Source organism: Pongo abelii, chromosome 14 (genome assembly GCF_028885655.2).
Source record: "Pongo abelii isolate AG06213 chromosome 14, NHGRI_mPonAbe1-v2.0_pri, whole genome shotgun sequence".
Lineage (NCBI taxonomy): Eukaryota > Metazoa > Chordata > Mammalia > Primates > Hominidae > Pongo > Pongo abelii.
The window spans coordinates 111,038,539-111,065,834 of NC_071999.2; the positions used below are offsets into that span (position 1 = coordinate 111,038,539).

The window sequence follows — 27,296 nt, forward strand, 5'->3', positions numbered from 1 at the left end:
TCATTTAAAATAGAGAAAGAGGGAAGGCACATAAACAAGTGGTCACAGAGCAAAGAGAAAAGCCAGAAAAGGACCAGAAAAAAGAAATTCCCTAAAGAAAAAGCCAAAAGTATCAAAAGCCCAAGACAAGACAAATTTGATTATTTGAAAAAGATGTTGAAAATGGCTTCATAAAAGTTGTGTTAATATTTTTTAAAGAAGATTTAATGAGAATGGTGCAATGAGAATCCTGAAAAGGTAGTAATTTGAGTAATATGTGGAAGGCATGTGAATATATTGTTAGTATAGACAACACTTTGAAAATATTTGGTTGTAAAGAGTTAGAAAGAAGTTAGAAAGGATGAGGGAGATCTAGGGTCATAATAGAGATTTTTTGTGAGTGATTTTTGTTTTGGTTTGAAAATGGAAAAATGTGATTTGAAAAAATGTGTAAGGGATGATTATATTAGAAAGAACGATTTCAAGAGATGAGCTATGTACAAAAAGAGATAAATTATAGAGAAAGAACTACCAAGAAGGTAAGAAAACAGAAGACCTGGAACACAGGGAGGAGGTGCACATTTTCTATTCCCCTTATTACAGGAAAGAAGTATCATAAGAATATAGGTATAGCTGATTATTTTAATAAAAAGAATATGAGGAAATTTCTTTTCTTTGGTGAAACTGATATATTTTCCAAAGATGGCCATGATAATGTATCCCATAGCATATACTGTTCTTTGAAAGAGTTGTTGACTTTTCTCTGTTGAGACACAGAGTCCTGTTCCTTTTCCTCGAACTACATGGACTTGTGAGAACAGCAGAAGTGATACTGTGATGTAAGAGGCTAGGTCATAAAAGGCAACACAACAGCTGTCTCCCTCTCTCTTTCTCTCTCTCTCTCTCTCTCTCTCTCAACATGTGCACATTTGGAGACTCAAGCGTCTGTGTAAAATTACAGCATAATTGAAGCTCAGTGTCCATGGCAGCTACCGGAAAGAGAGAGATTTCCAAGGAGCCACCATCCAGCTCTCAGATATTCAAGTCTTTTCAGACCAGGCACCAGATAGGTAAGCAAACCTTCAGATAATTCTGTTCATTGGCCTTCAATCCACATCACCTTAGATAGAGTGGAGTAAAAATGAGCTGTCACCATCAAATCTTTGCCCTTACTACATATTCATGAGCAAAATAAATATTGTTATTCTAAGCCACTAAGTTTTGGGGGTGGTTTATCATGCAGCCTTACTTACTGTAACATTTGGTGAGAAGGAGGTAAAATGATCCTTGATAGGATAAGAGATCATTCTCTTTGGTTTCTCTGGGAAGCAGATGCTGAGACGGAAGCTAGCACTAAAAGTTCACTGGGGTGTAACACCTGGAAAAGAAAAAGAAAGGGAGAACGATTGGAAAGGACAGTCAGCAAGACAACAGCAGGTGTGCAGACATAACAAAGTATGATAGACCAGGAGGGAGATCTGATTCGGAGAGAAAATATGCATGAGGTGGAAATAGCTAGAACCTCGTATTCTCACCTTGCTCAGATGTTGACTAAAGTCTGCCCTGAGATGAGTGTGGCCTTGACTGGAAAGCTGAGAAAAACCTTAAAGAAGCAAACAGCTACCCATGCTCCTCAAAGTGGGGCAAAGTCTTTTTTGGGGGAGGGGGAATATAAGTAGTGAACATACATGGATTCCGCACTCCTTTCCTTGGGGTATTTTATCTACTTCCCTATAGAATTTGGGGAGCAACTCCCCCAGGGCCATGATGAGCCTTTCTTCCTGCTAGAAGAATGGGGCTTGAAAGAGGGAGGTGTTCACTTTGCTCTTAGGGATGTAACTATTTCTCATTGATTTCCCCCTCTACTATTCATTCTAAGTTTCCTTTGCTCAAAGATATCAACCCTCTTAATCCAGGTGGCTTACATGATGGTGTAACTCAATCCCTCATTCCTAAAATGTCTGAGTCTATTCAAGAGGGTTTCCTGAGTTTCGTACATATTTTTATCCATCTACACTCTCTAATAGCAACCAAACCTTCTCCTGCTGACCGTGGTCAATTGCCACTGACAAGATCATGACTCCTCTTCTTGCCCACTGGCACCTAGACACCAGGTGTCAACATTCCCAGGTAACATCTGTAGGTATACTTCAATGAAAACTTTGCTCTATTACTCAGAGACAGAATCACCTCCTGCAATCTGGGGATAGTATCTCCACCACTACAGAGCTCACAGCTAAAGTAACAAGGACAAATCAAAGTGCTTGTAAGCAGGGCCACTTTTGCTTCTATTCCTTGGTCCTCAGGCCCAGCTACTCTTCTTAGTGGGAATATACCTGCATAAAAATTATGCAGGTATATTTGATGTAATGCATGTTGGAGAATGGTGTCCCCATCATAGGATATTGCCTCTGACTGAATGTTTTAGTGGTACCTTCAGCAGGTCATTCCAGTCTCTATCATGGTGTACAGGTGATGCAACCAGTGTATCTCATGCTTAGAGTTGTTTGGTGTATAAATAGCAAACGAAAACATGATATGTTGTATGTGATGTTATGACTATGGATCATGCATTCTACAATCTTCTGAACAGTGGCTGAGGTCCTGTGGACTGAAAAGGGGATCCCATACCCAGAACAGATGTCTATTCCTATGAGAACAAATTTCTGTTTATTACAGACATGAAGGAACCCAATGGAGTTGATTTGTTACCCAGTGGCCCAGATCTCCCCATGCAATAGTGTGTTGGTCTCTGCTGCTGGCACATTGGATGTAAAGAAGCAGGAGTAGCTAGATCAGCCTTCATATGTGAGAGCCCATGTGGTTGAGCCCATGCAGAACTCTTATATCTACCACTGTGGCCACTTTGTATATTGGCCCCTTATGCCAGCACTGGGGTGGCTGTGAACAAAAGCTGATTAACATCAACTGGATAAGTCACTTTGTCTATCTGGTTATTTGTTGCCACTTTCATGCCACATGCTTTCTTAGGGATCTTAACATGAGATACAATGTTTTTCGCACTTCCTCTCAATTCATATATTCTTTCACATGCCTTTAACTCATATAATTTTGACTTATATCTTCCAGCCTTTTTCCTTTTTGGCACCTATCAGCCAGACAGACCATTGGTCAATTCTCATGAATCAATATATACCCTAACCTAGGGTTTCTTTTCATTCCCTATGATGAGCAAGTACACTGTCCATAACATTGTGCACTGAGAATTTTTTTCCTTGCTACTATATTTCAAGTTCATCCATAAATGTAGCTGAAATGCATTTCCCATCCATTTTCTGAGTTTACGTTACACCAACTCAACCTTTCCATTATGTGAGGCTGGATTTTCCCTCCTTCTTCAGTTGGTATAGAAACATCCCATACGATGACAGGTATGATTTCAAGGTGAGGTACTGGTCAAACAGATGGGAGAAATGAAGGTCTAGGCTATCATCTCATACATTTGTGTATGTCCTCTTGGCCCACTTAATTCTAGATGTTCCATTTCTATCTTGCAAATAAACTGCCGCTATGCCTACCGTCTTTGTTACCTGCAGGGCCAGAGAAGGCTGCAGTGCCGGAATTGCTCAGGATAAGTTGTTCTGGATGCCTGGTCACTTGATATCCATGGCTGAGTGTCCAGTCTTTACCAAGTTTCAGTAGCATACTTTTTTTTCCCAAAATCATGTAGTTTTCTGCTATAGGTTGCTTAGCCTTGCTCCAGAAAACTAGTGTCTACATTGAGGTTCTCCTCTTCAGACTTGCCACAAACTCCAGACTGCATTTTTGTTCAACATTGTCACATTCATTACCATAGAGTCTGTAGATCGTACAGCCCATGAAGCAGGTCATAAGGCCACTCCTTTTTTTTCTCAGAAACCTGCTCAGGACAATCAGACTTTGAATTTCACCTGGCTTATCATCTAAATCAGCATTCTTAGATGTTGACTTAATTGCTTCTAGGACCCTAGAAGTAATACAGTCTTTTCTTCTATGTGGAAGTAGATTAAAAATACAACAATCAATCTTTACCTTTAATGGCAATGTCCTTGCATGCCCCTGACCTTGGGATCCAGAAAATTTTTACTTTCCAGGCTCTACAAAACACACTTTTCAGCAAGGCTTCCATCATACATGCCAACTCATACACATCTTGCCTGATTGGCATTATATAATCAGTACTTGGTGTTCTGCAATGGTGTTCATGTAGTCCAGATCTTTTCAGACTATAAAAGGAGTTAACATAGTGTTAAGGCATTATATTAAGCATGGATTGTTTTTTTTTTTCCCATACAAATGAGACATTTTTCAGATCCTCTTTCTTGATTAGGATGGAAAGTAACTCATTTGTCAAATCAAGGACCTCTTGATTGAGCTCTAGCCATTCCACTGTCACTCTCCAGCATCCATCGGGTTGTTCAGGAGCCAGAGAGGAAAATTAAATGAAGATATGGTAGTCATCATCATCCATGCATTTTTTAGATCTTTAACATGAGCTTATATTCACCATTTTGCCCAGGATGTGATGTCATTTCTAATTTACTATCTTAGCCCGGAGAGGAGGGAGAGCATTCAGTGTTTTCTTGGGGCCTTGCTTAGAATTAGAAAGGAGAAATTAATAATATATTAATATATGATTTTTCACAGAAAATTAATATCTAAAGTATAAGCAACAAAAGAAGCTGAACAATTGGTTTGATTCAGAGATGGTATTTTTCTCAAGACTGAGTTCTAGAGAGAAACTAAAGGCTGTTTCAAGCGAGGGATAATAAAATATTTGATATATATGGGAAGAAATAAAGACAGGAAGTGTCTAGATATTTCATAAAAATGTAGAATCCTCAAGAGACTGAAGTTTTTAAGATGTTTAAGGGTTAATATGGTCATAATTGAAAGACTTGGAAGGAAAACTGTTTTTGGTCAGAGGGTGGAAAAATTAGATTTAATATGGAGCATTTTCAGCCTGGAATAAATTGATGTGAACACGCAGGGAATGGTATCCCAGAACACCACCGTGAGGAGCGGAGTCCGGGAATTATTTATAGATAAGGTGGCTTGGTGTCTGTGCTGTGGGGGAAGAGATGGAGAAAGAGGGAGGAAATTTCAGCTGTGGGTTTAGGGGGCATGAATGTGCTTCTGCAGTTGGGGTGACAGGGACATGGTATTTTTGGGAATGTGAAGAGCCATGTACTTTCCATGTATGCAGAACAAAGGAAACCACTGACTTATGGCAGAATCTGCACATCTCAAGAGATGGAGAAAGAGGGAGGAAATTTCAGCTGTGGGTTTAGGGGGCATGAATGTGCTTCTGCAGTTGGGGTGACAGGGACATGGTATTTTTGGGAATGTGAAGAGCCATGTACTTTCCATGTATGCAGAACAAAGGAAACCATTGACTTATGGCAGAATCTGCACATCTCAGAGTGAGGTTCTATGTGACTGTACTTCAGGGACATGGTGGTTGAGAGTAGAAATATTGAAGAAACCGGCTGGGCACAGTGGCTCACGCTTGTAATCCCAGCACTTTGGGAGACCGAGGCGGGCGGATCACGAGGTCAGGAGATCGAGACCATCCTGGCTAACATGGTGAAACCCCGTCTCTACTAAAAATACAAAAAATTAGCCGGATGTGGTGGTGGGAGCCTGTAGTCCCAGCTACTCGGGAGGCTAAGGCAGGAGAATGGCGTGAACCCGGGAGGCGGAGTTTGCAGTGAGCCGAGATCGCACCACTGCATTCCAGCCTGGGCGACAGAGCGAGAATCTGTCTCAAAAAAAAATAAAGAAAAAAGAAGAAATGTTGAAGAAACCAAACTGCATTTGTCAAACTAAGAAAGATGGCTTCATATTATTATTGTTTCAAATGAAATAGTATTTCTGGAATGTTTTCATAGAGCTTTGCATCCTATAATGGCTACCAATTTAAAACCTAGCAGTTATTCTATGAATAAGTGTCTAATAGATATATTCACACTTAATAGCAGTAGTAGCAAAATTCCATGACATGTCCAAATGAGAGAGGACAAAAAGGTCCTATTTATTATATTAAGGGTATAATATTTTCACTCTGTCATGCAATGCATATTTTTAAAAATGAATATGGGACTATAACTAAAATTTAAGAACCTCGTTAGTAAGAATCTCTTTATTAAGAAGCAAAATTATGTTTAAAAATGTACTCATTGTCATTCACTGTGGACTCATCATTAAGGTAATAGCAAAACAAACCTTTTCAGACAGGCATTAAATAGTCTATTTCATAATGACTTCACTTTTTCCCGTTTGACAAATTCTGTCCATTCAAAATACAAATCCTTAGTATAGAGTGGACATATTCTACTAACCCTACATCTTTTTTTTTTTTTTTTTTTTTTTTTTTTTTTGCTGAAAAAGTGATCTGAATGAAGTAATTCACGCAGTAAAGTGTCCTAAAAATGTGCTGTTGTCCAAAAATGTGAACATCTTCAGGAAATTTGAAATGTGAGATCCATCAGACTCTAAGTCGAGTGAATATCATGTTTAAAAATGTGCAGCTGAAAGAAATATTATGAAGAGATGTAGTGACCAATAGAGCAAAATTTGACTAGAATTTGATTTAATCTCAGAAACATTTAAGGTTAGGAAATGAAAGATTTGAACTGCTCCAGTCTACATGCAGAAGAAGAAAAATAAAAAGAGATGGCTAATAATGTAGATTCTAATTAAAAATGCATTCTTCTCATTTTGCCCCTGCTCTGTTGAAGTGTTAGGGTTCAGGTGTATTTCCTGGCTCTGTCTCTACCTGTAAAGGGCAAATACTGGTATATATCAGCCAACTCTGTCAACGTATGTAATTCGTTTAGGAACGGGCATATCACACAACTCTGATCAGCGGGCTATGAGAGAATTCTCCTGGGATCTTCTAAAGAAGATCCCACACAGTTAATAAAGTGAACAAGAAGGAAGATGGATCTTTCTTCTTGTGACGCCCAAACTGTGAGGCCACCTTTACTATCTGATAAAGAGACCTGCTTTAAATACCTCTTCCTAATTGCTAAGGACCTTGCCAACATGTGAGAAGGATGCTGAGGGAAGAGCTTGTGTTCTTGATGCTGCCGTGGAGACTGAATTAGCCAACTCTGGAATCGCCTCCGTCCAGGTTTCTTGTTATAAAAGGTAATAAAGCTTACAATAAAAGTAAGACCATTCCACTCAGGTTTTCTGTATTTGAAGCCAAAAGCTTATATATGGTTACTGAATTAGTACAATTTGAATTATGAGGGGATTTAGGAACTGACAACCTTCAATCTGGAACTGAAAGAACTGACAAAACACCCAAGAAAATATTACGTGGAGCTGAGAGGAAGATGCGTGCGTAACAAAGAATTAGCAAGAAAGTAAATTTCTTTGATTTCTTACTTTGCCATATAAGCATTTTGGCACTTACTAGATGGTTTATGGAAATGATTATTTACCACAGATGTTATCTTTTTCCATCCTTTACAACCTGAGATCATATTATGTAAAATAATCATATTGCAATTTCAGAAGGAATTTTAACACATTGTTTCCTCAGTAGCATATAGGCGCATGTGAATAAATCTTTAAAATAATATTGTATAACCTAAAGCAATTATTCCTTTTAAATATATATACCTTGAGTTGATTGTTTTTCTTAAATTATAATTTATAAGAAAATTCATGTTGAATAATTTTAGCTGTGACAATTCCTAACCTCCAGTTATATTATGGACATAAATAGACAATCTTAAGTTTAGAATAAATGTCTAGCATTTTTGGTAAGACAAAAATGTAGGACTAGAACATAATCAAAGAGACAGAATTTCCACATCGGACTAGAGCTGCAAAAATAGGATTTTTTTTGTTTCCCTACATTTCCTTTACTGCCTAATACTGTTTTGTCTACTCGTGCATAAATCTTGGAGTTTCATAGGATTCCTAGTCCTTCCTTCTTCTTTAAACCCAGAGTCTTCCTGGGTTATCTCATCCACTGTCCCAGCTTCAGCAATCTCCCATGTCTTTTTGTTTTTTCTTTTAGAGACAGGGTCTCTATACGTTGCCCAGGCTGGAGTGCAGCAAGTGTGATCATGGCTCACTGCAGCCTCAAATTCCTGGGGTCAAGTGATCCTCTCACCTCAGCCTTCTAATTAGCTGAAATTGCAATTGCACACCACCACACCTGGCTATTTTGTTTTTTTTAAAATGAGGTCTCAGTATATTGCCCAAGCTGGTCTCAAACACCTGTCCCCAAGTGATCTTCCTGCCTCCTGAACCCTTATCTAGCACAGATATCTCTCTAAAAACTATTTTCAGCCATATTCAGATAGATTCTTCACAGAAACAGAATCAGTAGGGTATAGGTGTGTGTGTGTGTGTTAGTGTGTGAATATGCATCTCACTAATGTTAATGTTGGATATTCCTTTTAAGCAGCAATGCATACTACACTCTGAATTACCTCATATCTACCTCTGTCTTTCTTCCTTCTGGTCCTCGTACACACTGGCCTACTAAAAAGCTGTCTCAGCCCATCCGTCTCACATGACATATGTCAAACATTGCACATTAACACTAAGAAGAGTCATAATGTCCTTCAAGAAGCCATTCCTGACCCTTCACCTTCTCAAAAATCTGGGGAAAAATCCAACTTATATGTTCCTGGAATATTTCACTTCCAGCCCTTGCAAATGTTATTTGTAAATTTTGATTATTTTTCTTTGTCCCTTAAGCAACTTGTTAAATGTCTGGCATATACTCTATACTTAAATTTTAATGAATGAGTCTCAAGCAATTTTAGTGATGTATGATTTTGGACTTTGGGATATTTGACTGCTATCTAAGACTGTTTTTATAGCAGATATTGAGTACTTTCTATCTCCTAGGAGCCAAATTAGACATTCAAGAGACAAAGGTAGTGGTTATTTTTTTTTAATCATACTTTAAGTTCTAGGTTATTTTATCCTAATATATGTCACTGACAGTAATTGTTCTATGGAAATTCACTCTGAATTTTAGCATTTGTGCTAAAGAATATATTAGTCACATTGAGTTAGCATGTTAGTGACATTTATGTAATGATTTTATGTTTTAATTTATTTCTACACACACCAAGCCTTGTAAATAAAGCTGGGCAAATATTTATTATTATTTCTGTTTAATTGGTAAAGAAATAAAGATTCATAGGGTTAAAACATTGCACCCAAAGCTTCATGACTAGTAAGTAGTAAACCCAGGCCTTACAACCACATGCTTTCACTTACATCACACTCTCTCAGAACTGATAAATCCAATTCAATGATCTATAATCCACGCTTTAGTTTGCAGACACTTTTTAAAAATGCACTGTTCTTTGTATTTATAGAGAGAAGAAATCATTGAGTCATCCTTAAGTAAGCTCCCCAAGGATACTAAGATGCCTCAGTGGAAAAATATATGTAGTCTTAGAGAACAGTACAACTTAACTCATCAGTCAACACCAGACCATAGATTTTGGCCTTACAGGGACCCAAAAACTTGTGACCAGGCTATGACTAGGTTTATTAATCCCAAATCATTTACAGAATTATATGACCAGCACAGTTCTCCACATGATTTGAATGTTACATTGGATTTAATATATCCAACACACTAGCTACTTCTCAGCCTCTGTAGTAGGGTTCACATGGAGAAGCACTGGAACAAGTTTTTTAATCTTTTATTTAGAAACTGATCTGCGGAACCTTCAGGAGATTCATCTCAAGAGACGCATCTGCCTTCTCGATGGGATTGTTGGCCTCTTGTGTTGAAGGGATCTCATTTCAGGAGCCAGCAGGTCATTTCATCTCATCCTCTAGTATCATCTTACAGCCTCTGGCTAAGCCACATGAAAGTTACACATGCCAACTGATGGCTTACTTTGGTTTTGTCAAATGGTGGATACTTAGTCACAGTTTGAAATGAAAATACACCTGGTATGTGCCACCTTAGAAGGTTTAATCTTTTTCAGGGGTTACAGAAAAAAAAATATGTGATAAGACATGGTCAACCAATGTGTATTTAAAGTTCACATTTTAATGTACTTTAATCTTTTTATGAAGACTACTGAGAGGAAGGAGCAGCGAGGAATGAAACAACAAGGTAGGGGCAGAGGAAAGAAAACAGGGCAACAGAATGAGATGGATTGAAAAGAAAACAACCCGCATGGAACTAGGATGGGATTAGCTGAAGTACAGCAGGAGGAGGCTGAAGCAGTAACAAGGGAAAATGTCTCAGGCAGGCCTGCCACTGCCATTTCCTCAGGCAAGAGGACAGAGAGGCCCACATTCCACTCTACATGTCAATATCTAAAGGGGATACATGAGACCAGCACACCACAAAGTCAATTACGGTTTGCCCTCCTCCCTTGACAAATACATTCTTATGACAACAAAACTGAAAAAATAAATAAAGCCATCACATCTGAATTTTACTGTATTTGCTCATATATGGGGGTTCTGTTGATAACCTAGCAGTGTTTGGATGAGAAGGAAAATAGAGATATGGATATAAAAATTATCAATACTTACTCAATATGATTTATTTTATGCTTCTACTTCAGGAATATTACTAATTCCATTATTAAGATTTTATTTAATTTGATAAAAATAATTGGCAGAATCAAATGAAATGCAAAAAGTGCACAAAACAATAATATATTTTCATAAAAATAAAAACAAATGTAAATAATAAAAAAGATAAAATAAGTATATTTTGCAAACTTTTTATCTTTAAATATTCACAATTATTTATAAGCATAAATATTTTAAATCAATGAATATAAACAATTAAAGCTACATTTATTATTATTTTAGAAATTTAGTTCTATTTTAGTTAACAATTCTAAAAATTAGAAGCATATTATTCCAGTATTTAATGGTTTATTTGGTTGTCAAAATTGTCAAAGTCAGGAATTGGTAGCAACTTAACTGTAATATTTATATAAACTTAATAAAACCACAAATTGTTCATCCTTGTGTACAAGTGTTGTGAATAACGACCTAACTCCTGAATTCCTGTAAATCCACAACTTGGAACAAGAAGAGGAGTGAGAAAATGGCAGTAGTAGGAACAGATTAGTATCTATTATCTGAGATAAAGGATTTGCCGAGTAATGAATTTGTCTTGTCCTTGCATAAGTTGCTCAAACCCTCCACAGGCTCCAAAGCATTGGCCATCTCTCACATTAGCTGCAGCACTCACAACTCTCCTTGTAATCCCTGTGAGGCTGCCTTTCTTCAAAGACAGAGTTAAGATCCATGCAGACAATTGCTGTTACCCTAGGGCTTGAACAGGTTTACAGGTAGCACTTGAATGCTGTCCCTTGGTGATATTGATACAAAGGGGTACTCAGGTTTTAGTAATATGCGTGACTCTCCTAAAACCCCTTTTCTCAAACTTGAATGTGTCCCAAATCCCTAGGAATCTGACAAAATGCAGACTGTGCTTCTGTAGATTTAGGGGAGGCTGGAGGAGATTCTGCATTTTGAACTAGCCTTCAGGTGATGTTGAGGCTGCTGGTCCCAGCACTTCACTTTGAAGGGCAGGGTTGTAAAGTTGATGTGTTGAAGGCAGGGGCTTTTCCGACACAAGCTGTGCACAATGGGAAAGTTTGTTTCCGGTTTTTGAATTGAGTCTTTTCCAATTCAATAGACTTAATTCTCAAACACACTCAACATCATATTTTAAGGAAAAACAAGTAAGTAAACATTTATATCGCTCCTTCTAAGTGAGTTATACTAAATCTTCACAAAATGCTAAGGTAGATACCGTGCTGTGATTTCCCCTGATTTTCTGCTTAAACACTGTGTTGCAGGGAATGTTTTCTACTTAAACATTGTGTTAAGAATTTTGCCCAAAGTCACCCTACCAATTGAATCCAGAGATCTGACTCTAGAACTCAGGCTTTTAAGCACTGAACCATGCATCTTTCCCAATGTGAGAAGAAATGATATGTTTCTCTTGAGAATCAGTGCTTCCTAGTACAGAAACTATTGCAGTGAGAAAAAGTAACAATTGATTCCATATGTGCAATAATATTTTCCACCTCTAATCCAATTTTTTACATCAGCTACCAGGAATATTTGGGTTGGAAGTGTTTTCAGTCTAAAAATTTTGTATTTATTTTCCCCATAAACAGTATCTGGATTACAATTCCATAGCCAAGTAAACAGTCTCACAAAAGCTTGAATTATTCCTTAAAAAAGAAAAAAAAAGCTAATCTTTGTGTACTTGACTATGAGTTTATGTTGTGATGGTTTATTGGAATGTAATTGGAGAAATAGATTGCCATGACATTAATTTTTTGAAAAAATATTTTGAACCTGTATGTAACTATAATGTTCTAAAGTAAAAGAAAATTTATATATATATATTTTACATATATATTATGTGGCTTTAACTATTTAAATTTACTTTAGGTTTTATTTGTATTTTCTTTTGCTTTTGTGTTTTACTTAATTGTATCTAAAATGGTCACCAAGACCAATACTTTAATTAAACTACAATGACAAAAAATAAATATTTAACTGGAGGTCTTAAGTGCCCAAATCTGTACCCAACAAGTAGATGATTAGGTAAATGAAACCTCATAATGATGGATTCATTGTCTTCTTTAGAGTTAGACCGCATTACATGAATTGAAATAAGCTCACCTATGTATGTTATTTTCATAGCTTTAATTTTAGAGAACACAAGATTTTACTAATAAGATATAATCATACTAGGTCTAGTCACAGCAAACAGATTTTTGACCATTTTAAGTCTCAACCTAGGTGATCTTTATGCATTTAGTAAAATCTCAGGGTTGTCTGTCAGTGAACAGTAAAATTTATGTCCATTGAATTTTTTTTAATTTAACATTTTAAATATTTAGGGCAAGGGTTAAACAAACTACTCCCCTTGGCTCAAATTGGCCCACTACCTTTTCTTGTAAATAAAGTTTTGTTGAAACACAACCTTGATTAATATTTTTATATATCATCTATGACTGTTTTCATATGAGAATGGCAGAAATGAGTTGATTTTATAATAGTTGCACAGGCCCTAAGGACAAAACTATTTATTGTCTAGCTCTTAAAAGAAAAATGATTGCCAATTTTGAAAAATTCACTTTTCAATTATTGCATAATTTTCCAAATGTTTCATAGCTCCTTTGAAGACACACCCACAGAGACATACATATACACTTAGCAACAGTAAGAAAATTACATATTTTTCTCAACTATGAATAACATACTAGCAAATTAAATTCCACACACAATTAAAATTTATAAAATAACACTCATTTATTTAACATTTATTGAGTGTGTAATGTGTACAAGATAGTACTTAACAGAGGAAGAAAGGGAAAAAGAAAGAAAAGAAGGAAGATTAATTTGTAAATTATTCTATATTTTAATGGTTTGCAAAACAACATGTGTATGCCTCGGAGGACAAGCACCATCATTGGAAATTGCAGCTGAGATCTGGCTCATGATGAGCCCTTTGCTCTGAAAAATGAAGGAGAGTGAGTGTGTCGGGACTACGGAGAATGAGCAGCAGAGTACATGAGGAACACAGAAGAAGGGACCAGGAACCAGGGACACTGTAGCAGCCAGGGTCAGTATTTCAGTGGTTGTCAAAATAACTGGTCACTTCTATGCTTGCCAGGTTGTCCAGAGAAAAATTCAGGGAACTGTGACTCAAGTGAAGTAGCATCAACAACAGAAGGCACTGCAAAGTGGACCACCTCAGTCAAGATGGAAATAAAGGCTCAGTAAACAGCCTACCACAGAGGCAGATGCCAAACCAAAGACACATGGCTTAATGAACAGATGGCTGCTGACCCCTATCCAGAATCACATGTACACTTTTTTACCTAGCCAGTTGTTTCTGAGGACCAGGCAACTTTTGAACTCCTATGTCTGTGAGGATGTGTACATTACAATTTTTTTCACTGAAAGAAAAAAAATATGGTAGCCACTGAAGCATATAAAGTAAGGAAGTGACATCATCCAATGCACACTTTTTTAAAAAGAAAGATTCCTAAGACTGAAAGGAGAATAAATTGGGTGAGTGCAAGGTGCCTGTGACAAAAGATCGTTAGGAGTTATTAAACCAAGTCTGTTAAAAATGAGAGAAAGTTATAAAAAGAACAGTGCAACAATTGAAGGTTGGTGTAGAGCAGGAAACTTCTATAGTTCTTCCAGGAAAAAAAAAAAAAAATGGGACAAAATGTGTGAAGAGAACTCGAACCTCTGTAGTGGGTATTGATGTTCTAAAGTAACATTGTCCTTCTGGTATTTGAGGGTCTTTAGATATAATAGACAGATTTCTGCTCTTCAGATAAAAGCAAAACAGGATAGATTTCAAAATCCACCTGCATCCAATGAACTGTGAGTCCTTCTTTATATTGTGTACACTTGTACCTGTGTGCAGTCATTCTCCTGAGAAATGGCAACACAGCTAAGGTTCCAAGTGGTTGGATGTAATCTTTTCATTTAAAATCTGCCTCTCCCTACTGTTAATGAATAATAAGTTAAATAGTAGAAAACAACTTTCAATGTGCAATAGTGTAACTATTGGAATCATGTCTCTTTCAGCTACTTTAACAGTAAGTTTTATACAATTTACATATAATTTGATGGAAACTGACTAAAAATGGGCTACTTAGTGATGGTTGCCAATCAGTTGTGTAAGTTCATTCTAAAATTATCATCCTGTTTTACCTCCCTGTCATAAATATTTTTCCAAATAGTACTCTGCTCTATTGAGCAAAGTGTTATGTATGTGATATGCTATATGTCATATATATAATATTTTATATGTTATACATTGTATATTTTATGTATTACATATGCAAAAATGGACTTTCAATTGTAGAAATACATATTTTTTTTCCATTTTCATGTAAATTCCAAATTTATGCCCTCTCCTTTAATAAGACACTGGGGAAAGGAGCATGACTAATAGTTGAGCATAATTAAGAAGATGAGAATTCATGTTCAGAATGTTTTTTAAAATCGAGCTTTATAAAAGAAACATTCAATTTAACACCTGGTTAATTATCAACAAAAATTAACATTAATCAATTAAATAATTGACGTATCCGTGATATCTATGGTATTGATAAGCAAATTAATAACTGTTAGAATTTTGAAACAAATGGCATTTGTACGAAGTTGCAATAAAACCGTAAACTCTTTTCGAATGTAAAAAGTAACCTCTAAAAAATTGAGAAAGTCATTATATTCTGGACAGTAAGTCCAGGCATGACAGAATAAAGTAAAAAATCTGGCGTATTTGAAACCAAAGCATTAAAGGCTCATTTGAGGGGGAAAAAAGAATGTTATTATAATTTTACTGCATTTAAAATTAATGAAATGTCTTTGTTCTATCAAGAACTTAGTGGTGGGGAACACAATTCACATGAGTAAATATACCCAGGTCTGTTCTGTAACTGAGGTCTGATATTTACAAGACCTCAAACTTGGAGGAACTTAATGCAAGCTCTTTCATTGCCCACGGTTACCTCTGGGTAAAAGGAGGGGCACATCCTGACAGGTTTCTTCCAATAAAAGGCAATTGGAGACTGACGAGGTACAGACTGCACTCATTAGCCTTAAGAAGATAAATTGCAGGGACTGAAAATATGGATATGACTCTTGAATCTTAAAACAACTAGATAGTACTCCATTCACATCAGCCTTCAAAATTCCTAAACAAAAGTCAAAATTAATTGACCATTTTTACAGGTGCCTGAAGTAACTGAGCTGAGTTCAGTCAGATGGCTGTGGGCACCATCTATGTATAGATGCAGGCTTCATACAAATATACCCCTCTATCTCTGTATACTTTAGATGGCCCATTATGGGGAGAAAATCTGAAAGTCTGAACTCTGAAAGTCTGTAGAATTTTATTTTTTGCATATACAACTGCCTCATCGAAATATTCTCTTGTATGCAAAATAAGCATTTCAAATATAGAACAAAAATAATAAAACCCTGCAGTATTCCTCTCTTTATCTCATAACCTGCATCCAATATGTTGCAATTTTAGTTAGTTCTACCTTCAAACAGAGCCTAATTCTAACCATTGTTTTCATCTTTCCAGCTCAAACATTGGCCAAAGCTATCATCACTTGTGACCTATATTATTGCAAAATCCTAACTTTTCCGTTCCTGCATCCAGCCTAATGAAGTTGACTATTCGTCCAGGAAGCAGAGAGATTTTTATAGCATAAATTAGGTTTATTTCTCCCTTGCTTACCACCTACCAGTGAGTTCCAAATATAAGTAAAATAATATTAAAATCACCTACTGACACGCTAAAGTTCCTGTATGTAATGAAGGTGGGTAGTAAGATTTTATATATTGGTTATAAATGAAAGCAATCCATCTATGTACGATTCTTCTAATTACAACTCATAGATACCAGTCTTGAGGTAGGTAACTGAGATACTTTGATTGATTTGTTTATTTCAGATTACTAAAATCTGAAAAGGGAGGAAGGCAGCGGGAACCAGAGAATCAAGACTTTCTTATGATCAAGACTTTCCCAGACTCTCATTGCTGTTTATTAATTTTCTTGTCCTTCTTAAATGTAGGTTTTATTTTCTTTTTAAAAATATTGATTAAAGTTATACACTATCATTAAATTAATAAATAGTACCAAAGGGCTTAGAGTGAAATATAGCAAATTTTTTGCCATTCTCCATCCTGTCTTGATCCCCAGAGGTAACAATTTTAAGAACTATATTAGTTTCTTTAGGTACTCATGTATGTGTTTATAAATAGTAACTTATATTATTGATCCTGGAATTCTCAATGTTATGATTTTGGGTCAAGATAGTATTCCACAAATTTTTTTTATATGTTAGCTTGTGAAAAAAATAGAGAAAAATGTAAAATTATGAGGCCCCAGAAATCACAATGCTGAGAACCCAGAAATGTGTGATTCTAGTATAACTATTTATTTATCAAATTAATATTTATTAAAATCCAATTATGCACAAGCTATATCTTAGCATTTTATGTACAAGTGGATATAATTAGAATTTTAAAATATCAGTATTATTCTTCACTGAGAAAATACATGAATATTGAATAGAGATTATATCATTTAAAATATAATGCAACAATGTAACAACACAACAAAGCAATAACTAATGAAAATCAACTTTGTTATCATAGAAATAGAAAAACAAAGTTCTTAATTTTTTTAAATTCCAATTTCTAAACTATAACCGTGATATAACTCTATTTTCAATTATAAATATGTGTAGCAATCACAACAGAAAGAGTAAGCATATCTTGCAATTCTTTTCTTTTGAAAAATACTGATTAAAGTTCTGAACTATTCTTAAAAATAATATATAGTACCAAAAAAGCACCACAGTGCTTTATTATTATTAAAAAGTAATATATAATCTTTACTAAAAAGTATACAATTAAGAAAGAGAATAACTAAAAATTTCCTGGAATGGAGAAGTCTTTAACAATGCAATTAACAAAACGTGAAGAATATTATTTTTCTATATTAACTAGTATTACAAAATTTAAAGAAAATGAAAAAATCAACTACATTTTATAGACTATTTCCTCTTTCTAGGTATTATAAGTAAAATGATGCATTTAAATTAGTTGTAGAAATTGTAAGAATGGCAATAACTTCATGCAGAATATATTTTATGCACTTACGGTCTTTCATCCCTTACATACTAAACATTTTGCACACATTATTTCATTGATCCTAGTTTTTAAATTAAATTTTAATAAGACTTAAACTCTCACAAAATACATTCTCTATAGTTACTGCCTATTTAATACATAGATTTTATTTCTTGTTCATAGCAGTTGTTCAGATATCCTTTGCATTACCTGAAGAAAACAACATAGAATAAAATAGCAAACCAGTAAAAAACAAATTATACACAGCATGTGCTAGGAGTTGACCATGTAAGACTAGCCTGAAAACTTGGGAGCAGTCATTTGATATGAGATTTTTTATAAAAGTCTTAGTGGCACAGTGTTGATTTTCTCTAGAATTTCGGAGTGGATAAATTAATATGACATTGCGTCTTTTTTATTTTCTGGCACTGAATTTTACCATATTCATGTATTGCCAAATCTAGACAAGTAAAATATTCTTTACAGTTTTCTTTTTCATCACCGAGAGCAAATTCCTTGCAAAATCTCATTGCTTTTAATTCTAAACACAATTGATTCTCATTATTCATGGATGTTATGTTTAATAAAGTTGCCATGAACCCTAAATTAACAAATACAGAACAATTGTTCCTAGAGGAAATACAAGGTTAGGTTCCTGTGAGTCTCTGGTCACAATATCTTCACCAACCAATCAATAAATATTTTTGTTTTATGTATGTTTATATTTAAAGGCCTCTTTTTTAATGTGTATTATTGAGTCATTAATATGTAACTCACGCCCAGCAGCATTAGAACTCATGCCTGAATGAAGCTCATTTTGTGTGTATTTTCTCCAGAAAGCTCACTGCAGCCTTCTTGTGCTTAGGGATGCTAGACAGCCCTTTTGCACTATGCTTTGGGCCATTTTAAGCACCAAAATTACTAACAAAAACACACAAATTTGACAAATGTGGTGCTAAATAGACCACAAAAATGACATTTGCTTACCTTATGAGTGCTGAAACAAGAAGACAGACTCCCCCGGTTCAGTCTCTGTGGGAAATGTTTATGCCTAGTGACTGAAATTTTTTGCTACTCTTTGCACATCTGAGAATGATTATGAAAGCATTGTGAGTACGAATTTTGGTGTTACAAATACATGTTATCAAATAGACAAATTTGCAAATAGAGAACTGCAGAAATGAGGGTCAATTGCAACTCTGGAACCTATTTCTCTCCATTCTCCCCCAAGTAACATAGTTTGCATTAGCTTAATAACTAGTGAATCATCCACCCCATCCACCCATCACAAGTCTCCGCACTCTCCCAAAATGACTCTTTAAAACACAGATCTAGTCCTGCGACCCTTCGTTTAAATCAAATTAATGGCTTTCTACTTCTAAAATTAAGCACACACAGCTTAAAGACCCTACCTGGACTGGCTCTCCAAACCTCTCTCACCACATTGCCCTTCTTTTATTCTCTTCTTGTTATAATAATTCCTTGTATAGGATATGCCCTCCACCTAGATACCTGGTCCTCCTCCCTCCTCTTAGCTCACTCTTCCTCATCCCACAGATTTTACCTTGGATGACCTTCCTTTATCAGGGAAGCCTTCTCTGACCTTTGGATAAGACAGATCCTCTGGTCATGAGCTCACTAAACTCTCAAGAGATTGCTACATTTCAGCACCACAAACAGTAGCCGTTGAATATCTGCTTGTGTGATTATGTAACCAATATCTTCTCTTTCCTAGTCTGTCGATTTCAGGAGGTTAAGACAGGAAGCTCATCTGGTTTTACTCCTTTCTATATTGCCAGACTGGCACAGTGCCTGGTCCCCAGTACATGATTAATAGGTAATTTTGTGCATAAAAGAAGACAGGGAAGGAAGGAAGAGAATTGAAGAAGGCAATCAAACTAAACTAGGACTTGAGAATGGCATTTTAAGAACAGGTGAAGGAACGAGACAAGAACAATGAAATGAGACAGAAGGAGATTTTGTCAGAAGCTGAGCCCTGACTTCAGGACACATGAGGTGCAGGCCCAGAGTCGTCCCTAATCAGCTAGACAGATTGTGCTGTGTTATTCCACTTATAAAACAGCCATTGCAGATGCTTTTGTGGCCTTCTTGGGAGAATAACTGCTTTAGGCTTTGGGGATAGTTAATTTTATTGTAAAATTTACACGGATTGGGCATAAAGTTGCCCCATGAATGAAGAGAGATCTAGTGAATCAATACAAAGGACTTATATGGTGCCATTTAAAAAAAGCAAACAAGATATGTCATTCCATGAATTCAGGGATGTCTTCTGATATGTTCTCATCTCTATTTCTAGCTGGTAGCTTCGAAATGTCTCTGAGTGCATCTCGGCTGCTTCCCTTCACCCCTGTACGTAACACGTGTGCATATCTACATCTTTCAAATAAATGTATGAATAACGAATCCTAAGATGCATAACAAATCATATCCCATGAAGAAACAAAGTATTGTTACCTCAACATCAAATTTAGCAAGGTCTTTCATATTGTTCTCCATTTTCTTTAAGACTTAATATTGTAATATAAATGAAATATGGAAAGTACAGAAAAAGTCAAATAAAAGAATTACAAATGCTTTACAGTCTAGACTAATCCTATCAGGTGAAGCTAACTGAGTTAACACTTCTATTTCATTAACAAATTCTACAAGGACTTTTAAAATAGTATTTTTATAAAATGAGATATTTTGCATAACTAGAACAAATTCATGTTAATAGACCTACTGATGGGGTTGAAACTGATTAAAACTTGAGGTCCTTTTAAAATCATATATCTTTAAGAGTCCACATTTCATTGCAAACTCTTCTCTTTCCACTTAATAAATGTCTATGATAAAGAATCAGTTGAGTATAAAATGAGGACCAAGCTAGATGATTTAGACTAAACTGGATTTTTAAGCACACACACCTGGTATGTTTTGGGGATGAGGTTTGGCATGTGGAATATCAAAATGTGCAGTAGTTTAGCTGATAATTCAGGAGTAAGAAGAACTTTAGTAATCATTCGTATATATTACAGATGCTCTTTTTCACGTTTTGGAATTAAAAACTCATTTCTCATTTCCTCCAAAGCTATAATCTTCTCTGCATCAAAATGTCTCTTCACTTCATTCATTCCTCTCTTTTATCTATCTATGAAGCTGTTCTAGGAGATAAATAACTCCTAAGAATATGTTCTAGGAGATAAATACCTTTTGTAAAATTTTTCCTTCCAGTGAGTATTTCCGGCCCCAAGACCCCTCTCCTTCTTCTTACAGCTTTAGCCAGTCTCCAAGTCCACAGCTCCTGTGATGGTGACCAAATGTCACTAGATTTTATTTTTTTAGGTATTCTTTTAATTCTTGTTAAAATTAGCTTCAGCTGTTCTTTCTGTTTTAATTAATGTCTCCTAGCACCAAATTCAAAGCAATGATACCTTAGATATTCTTTTAAATACAAACTAAATTAAGTGTGTTTTCCCTGTATTAAGAATCTATAAATAGTGATGAATTTATTCTAGTTCAATAAACTCTGCTTCATACTTTCTTTGCTCTTGATTGGTAGAAAGATTAATGAGATTATTTTAAAACTCTTGTAGGGTCTCCAAATGCATTCTATAGGTAGGTGAATCCACTGCCCTGCTGGCAAGGAGCTTGAAAGCATTTCCATATGTAGTCATTCTGTCACTTGTAAATCAAGACGTACTGAGTATTGACTCAGTGTTGAATTGAGCATCTTGCAAACAGCCTTGTAGTATGGTGGTGGAAGTGGGATTTGTGAGGAGGGTCAAATAAAGAAAGCTAAAAGGCCAATTCCATTAACAAGCACTGGCCCAAGTTCCTGCTTTCCCTCCAATGAGTACACTGCACTAAAAATAGGATGAGTATGTCACTGGAATGCACACATACATGTTATATATCCATAGTTTTATATATATATATTATAAATGTAATATCATCTTGCTAAGACAATTGTTTAACCCTGATCATTCCATAGTTAAGCTAAAAAATTGACTTTTCATATCACATGATACTTTGTCCTAAAAACTTTTTAGTTATATCAAAATTATCAGGATTAAATTGAATAAGCTTATGCTCTAGCTACATGAATATCGGGCGATGGGGGAATACTTTACCATTTTTGTTTGTTTTAAGTTCAGAGTAGAACTTATAGTTGCTAAAATCACAACACTGCTCCAATGACCCTTCCTACCAAAAGCTGTATTTCCAGTCAGACATGTGAAATCAGAAATAATATTTCTTTTGTTTCCTGAGATTATTCAGAAAAGATCTATTGTAGTATATTTCTTTAGTATAAAATATTTACCTAATCAAATATTTTTTAAAATAATTTCAAACTTATGATGAAGTTTTAAAAATAGTTCCAAAAGGTTTCCAATCCCCTAGTTGTTAACCTTTTATTTTCACAGTTGTCTTTTCCTTTTTGTTAAATCCTCTAATATTTTTGAACCATTTGAAAATAATTTGGCCAGGCACAATGACTCACACCTGTAATCCCAGCATTTTGGAAGGCCGAGGTGGGTGGATCACGAGGTCAGGAGTTCGAGACCAGCCCGGCCAATATGTTGAAACCCTGTCTCTACTAAAAATACAAAAATTAGCCGGGTGTGGGGGTGGGCGCAAGTAGCAAGCATGAAAACAACTCCCAGCTACTCGGGAGGCTGAAGCAAGAGAATCACTTGAAACTGGAAGGTGCAGGTTGCAGTGAGCTGAGATTGTATACCATTGCACTCTAGCCTAGGTGGCAGAGTGAAACACCATCTCTCAAAATAATAATAATAATAATAATTAAATAAAGAAAATAATTTTTACACAATACTTCATTAACTTTAGATACCACAGTGTACATTTCCTTTTTTTCTAAAAAAAAGTGTTCAACATCATAAGTCATTAGCAAATTGCAAGTTAAAATAACAATGAGATACTACCACATACCTATTGGAATGGCAAAAATCCAAAACAATGAGAGTGCCAAATGCTGGTGAGGATGTAGAGCAGTGGTCCCCAAATCCCTGGCTGTGGACCAGTTCTGGTCTGTGGCCTGTTAGGAATGGGGCCACACAGCAGGAAGTGAGTGGTGGGGCGAATGAGCATTCTCATCTGAGCTCTGCCTCCTGTCAATTACATTCTTATAGGAGCGTGAACCCTATTGTGAACTGTGCATACGAGGGATCTAGGTCACATGCTCCTTATGAGACTCTAACCAATGCCCAATGATCTGAGGTGAAACCGTTTCATCCCAAAACCATCCCCAAACCTGCACTGTCCATGGAAAAATTATTTTTCATGAAGCTGGCCTTTGGTGCCAAAAAAGTTGGGGACTGCTGATATAGAGCAACAAGAATTCTCATGCATTGCTGATAACAATGCAAAATGGTACAGCTACTTTGCAAGGCACTCTGGTAATTTTTTACAAAACTAAACATACTTTTATCATACTATCAAGTAATTGTGCTCCTTGGTATAAATTTAAATGAGTTGAAAATGTATGCCCACAAAAAAAAAAAAATCTTAGACAAGGAGGTTTACTGAAGCTTTATTCATAATTGCCAAAACTCAGAAGTAACCGAGATGTCCTTCAACAGGAAAACAGATAAAGAAATGGTGGTACATGTAGACCATGGATTACAGACATATCTCAAAGGTATTGTGGGTTTGGTTACAAATCACCACAATAAAACAAAGATTGCGATAAGTTGAAGCACTTGAGTTTTTTGGTTTCCCAGTACCCATAAAGGTTATACTTACATTACAAGGTACTCTATTAAGTGTGCAATAGCATTATGTCTTAAAATGTGATGTACATATATTAATTAAAAAGACTTTATTGCTAAAAAATGCTAATGATCATCTCAGCCTTCAGTGAGTCCTAATCATTTTGCTGATGGAGGATCTTGCCTCAACATTGATGTTTGCTGACAGCTTAGGGTGGTGGTTGCTGAAAGTTGGGGAGGCTGTGGCAGGTTTTTTGTTTTTGTTTCTTTTCCTTTTCAGATGGTGTCTCTCACTCTGTCACCCAGTGAAGTGGCATAATTATAGCTCACTGCAACCTCTAACTCCTGGGTTCAGGCAATCCTTCCACCTTAGCCTCCTAAGTAGCTGGGACTACAAGCAGGCACCACTAAGCCCAGCTAATTTTTACATTTTTTGTAGATGCTGGGTCTCACTTTGTTGCCCAGGCTGCTCTTGAACTCCTGGCCTCAAACTACCCTTCAGCCTTGCCCTCCCAAAGTGCTGGAATTATAGGCATGAGCCACTACACCTGGTTGAAAATTTCTTAAAATAAGACAACAGTGAAGTGTGTCACATTGATCGACTCTTCCTTTCCCAAAAGACTTCTCTGTAGCATGTGACACTGTTTGATAGCATTTTACTGATAGTAAAATTTCTTTTAAAATTGGATTCTATCCTCTCAAATTCTGATGCAAATTTATCAATTAATTTTATATAATATTCCAAATCCTTTCTTGTCATTTAAATAATGCTCACAGCATCTTCACTATGAGTAGATTCTATCTAAAGAAAGCACATTCTTTGTCCATTTATAAGAAGCAACCCCTCATCAAGTTCTATCATGGGATTGTAGCAATTGAGTCATATGTTCAGATTCCACTTTTAATTTTAAATACTCTGCCATTTCCACCACACTTGCAGTTACTTTGTCTAGAGAAGTCCTGCACCTCTCCAAGTCATCCATGAGGGTTGCAATCAACTTCTTTCAAACTCCTGTTAATGTTGATATTTTGCCCTTCCATGAATCACAAAAGTTATTAATGGCATCTGGAATGACGAATCCTTTACAGGTGATTTTTCAATTTACTTTGCCAAGTTCCATCAGAAAACTCACTATCAATGGCAGCTATAGCCTTATGAAATACAGTTCTTAAATAATAAGACCTGACATTTGAAATTACTCCTTGATCCCCAGAGTTCAGAGTGGATGCTGTGTTAGTAGGCATGAAAACAACATCTCCTTATACATCTCCATGACAGATCTCTTGAGTAATGAGGTACATTGTTAAATAAGTAGTGATATTTGAAATAATTTTCTTTTTCTTAGCAATAGGTCTCAACAGTGGGTTTAAAATATTCAGTTAACTATGTTATAAACAAATGTGCCGTCATCCGGGCTCTGTTGTTCCATTTCTAGAGCACAGGCAGAGTAGATTTAGCATAATTCTCAAGAGCCCTAGGGATTTTCAGGGAGGTACATGAACACTGGCCTCAACTGAAAGTCACCAGCTGCATTAAACCCTAACAAGAGAGTCAGCCTGTTGTCTGAAGCTTTGAAGCCAGGCATTGGGTTCTCCTCTCTAGCTATGAATGTCCTAGATAGCATCCTCTTTCAAAAAAGGCAGCTTTGTGCACATCACAAATCTGTTGTTTAGTGTAGCCACCTTCATCCTTTATCTTAGCAAGATCTTCTGGGTAACTTGCTACTACTTTTCCATTAGCACTTGCTGCTTCACTTTGCTTCTTTCCTTAAACCTCATATCTGCCTCTGCTAGCCTCAAACCTTTCTTCTGCAGCTTGCTCACCTCTCTCAGCCTTCCTAGAATTAAAGAGATTTAGAAACTTGCTCTGGATTAGGCTTTGGCTTAAGGAGATGTTGTGACTGGTTTGATCTTCTATTCAAACCATTCAAACTTTCTCCATATCAGCAATAAGGCTGTTGTGCTTTCTTATCATTCACGTGTTCACTGGAGTAGCACTTTTAACTTTCTTCAAGAATGTTTCTTTTGCATTCATGACTTGGCTAACTTTTTGGTGCAAGAAGCCTTGCTTTCAGCCTATCTCAGCTTTTGACATACTTTCCTCTCTAAGCTTCTTTCTAGCCTTTCTTTTAACCTAAGAGACATGTGACTCTTCCTTTCGCTTGAACACTTAGAGGCCATTGCAAGTTTATTAATTGACCTAATTTCAATATTATTGTGTCTCAGGGAATAGTGAGACATGAAGGGAGGGAGAAACGACTGACGAACAGCTAGTTGGTGGAACAGTCAGGATATATACAACATTTATTGTTTAAGTTTGCCATCTTATATGAGTGTGATTTGTGGTGCCTTAAACAATCACAATAGTGACAGAAAACACCACGGGTCACAGATCACCAAACAGATACAGTAATTTAAAAAGTTTTAAATTTTACACAGAGACATGAAGTAAGCACATGTTGTTGGAAAAATGGTGCCAACAGACTCACTTAATACAGCGTTGTCACTAACCTTCAATTCGTAAAGAACACAGTATCTGCAAAGCACAAAAAATTAGGTCTGCCTATATTACTGAGTGCTAAGAAGAAATGAACTATCATGGCATGAAGGGACATAAGGAATTCTTAGGTGCATATTACTAGTGAAAGAAGCCAATCTGAAAAGTGTACATAAAGTATAATTCCAACCATATGACATTCTGGGAAAGGCAAAACTGAAAACAGTGAAAGGATCAGTGGTTTCCAGGAGTTTGTGGGATGTGAAGTGTGGATTAGTGGGACACACAGCACGTTCAGGGCTGCAAAACTTCTCTGTATGATATTCAAAGGGTGGCTACATGTCATTATACATTTGTCCAAACCCACAGTTTATACAACATTAAGAGTTAACCCTCACGGAAATCTTGGACTTTGGGTGATGACGATGTGCCAATGTAGATTCATTGGGACCCATATAACACTCTGGTGTGGGATGTTGATAGTGGGGGAGGCTCTGGAAGTGTGTGGTCAGAGGTTGTAAAGGAAACCCCTGTACTTTCTGCCCAGTTTTCTTTTTTTTTAAGATGGAGTCTCACTGTCACCCAGGCTGGAGTACAATGGCATGGTCTTGGCTCACTGCAACCTCCTCCTCCTGGGTTCAAGCAATTCTCCTGCCTCAGCCTCCCTAGTAGCTGGGACTACAGGCACGTGCCACCACACCCGGCTAATTTTTCTATTTTTTCTTTTAGTAGAGGTGGGGTTTCACCATCTTGGCCAGGCTGGTCTTGAACTCCTGACCTCGTGATCCTCCCACCTAGGCCTCCCAAAGTGCTGGGATTACAGGTGTGAGCCACCACACCCAGCCCTTTCTGCCCAATTTTTTATGAACAGGAAACTGCTTCAAAAAATAAAGTCTATTAAAAATGTTGAAAGCATCCTACATAATCAAAGTTCAATGAGCATAAGTAGGAAATTAACATTGCTGCATTATTGACATCTCATCTGCAGATTCCAGTCTCATTTGGCCTACTATCCAAATAGTGCCCTTTATTTGTCCAGGATCCAATCCAGAATCACACATTGCATTGTTATTATGTGGCATTAGTCTCTTTAGTTCCTTTCAATTGGAAAGAGGTCTTCCCATACCTGATGGCTGATCAGCCCTGGTTACATCCCCTTAGCCCCTCATTCACCCATGATTGGCTTTATCAAGGTTGAGGGAAAGGAGAAAGAGAAAAGAAGCAAGGTGAAAGTGAAAACTTTAGTTTTTAAAATTATTTTATGTGTCTCATATCCTCAAAATATCTTTATAGGTAGAAAAAGCATATACTCTATCCACATTTAGAAGACATAAAAAGAATGCTTAGAAAATTTAACTGAGAAGCTGAAGCCAAATAGAAAGAATTAAAATTAATCTTTATAGTATTAAAAGACAATTCTTGATTAAAAA

General features: G+C 36.3%; 1 long non-coding RNA gene across 4 annotated transcripts; it reads left to right on the forward strand.

The window, feature by feature from the left end:
• The first annotated feature begins 816 nt into the window (after positions 1-816).
• Positions 817-20,234, forward strand: LOC129049596 (uncharacterized). 4 transcript variants are annotated; one of them, XR_008512821.2, is made up of 6 exons: positions 817-1,049; positions 6,370-7,131; positions 9,677-13,588; positions 16,082-16,319; positions 16,453-16,570; positions 19,955-20,234. It is a non-coding gene; the product is annotated as an uncharacterized LOC129049596 (long non-coding RNA). The 4 variants fall into 4 exon arrangements; XR_010136823.1 differs by having other exon boundaries at positions 829-1,049; positions 6,819-7,131; XR_010136821.1 differs by having other exon boundaries at positions 851-1,049; positions 9,336-13,588.
• The last annotated feature ends 7,062 nt before the right edge of the window (positions 20,235-27,296 follow it).